Here is a 771-nt window from a genome sequence, read left to right on the forward strand (position 1 = left end):
ATTTGTCCAAAGAATATGAAAACGTGAATTCAAAGGGATACATGCACCCCTATGTTTATAGCAGCATTATTTACAATAGCCAAGATATGGAAGCAGCTCCAGTGTCCATCAATTGATGAATCCATAAAGAAGATGTGCTAAACACACACACACACACACACACACACACACACACTTTGCAACAACATGGATTGAGCTAGAGAATATAATGCTAAGAGAAATAAGCCAGTTAGAGAAACACGAATATCATGATTTCACTCGTATGCGGAATTTAAGAAACAAAACAAATGAACAAGGGAAAAAAAAGACAAACGAAGAAACAGACTCCTAACTACAGAGAACAAACATGACTACCAGAGGGGAGGTGGGTGGGGGGATGGTAACAAAGGTGATGAGTGCCCGGGATGTATGGAAGTATTGAATATTGTACACCTGAAACTAATGTAACACTGTACGTTGACTAACTGGAATTAAAATAGAAACTTCAAGTAAAAAAAAAATAGCCATCTTTCCTAAAGATGACTTTATTTATTCACTCTTTTCATAAGATTGAGACATCTATCTTCACTGAGGTATGTCTATTTTTAAGATGGTTTCAGGGGGCTTACAAGGCATGGAAGTACTCCACAGGGGGCAACCCAAAGCTTCATCACGGAGACTGGACGATCCGAGGATGTGCACGCAAAACGGATAATAAAGACGCTGCTCGACATCCAAACACCCAACTCTTCTGGAAGGGATGACGACTCCGCACCACCGCTGGTGGCCGGG

At 41.0% G+C, this 771-nt stretch overlaps 1 protein-coding gene across 1 annotated transcript in view; it reads left to right on the top strand.

Moving 5' to 3' along the window:
* TXNRD3 (thioredoxin reductase 3) overlaps nt 1-771 on the top strand; it is a 70,554-nt gene that overhangs the window by 9,712 nt on the left and 60,071 nt on the right. The window lies entirely within an intron of this gene.

The sequence above is a fragment of the Ailuropoda melanoleuca genome, chromosome 4, assembly GCF_002007445.2.
Source record: "Ailuropoda melanoleuca isolate Jingjing chromosome 4, ASM200744v2, whole genome shotgun sequence".
Lineage (NCBI taxonomy): Eukaryota > Metazoa > Chordata > Mammalia > Carnivora > Ursidae > Ailuropoda > Ailuropoda melanoleuca.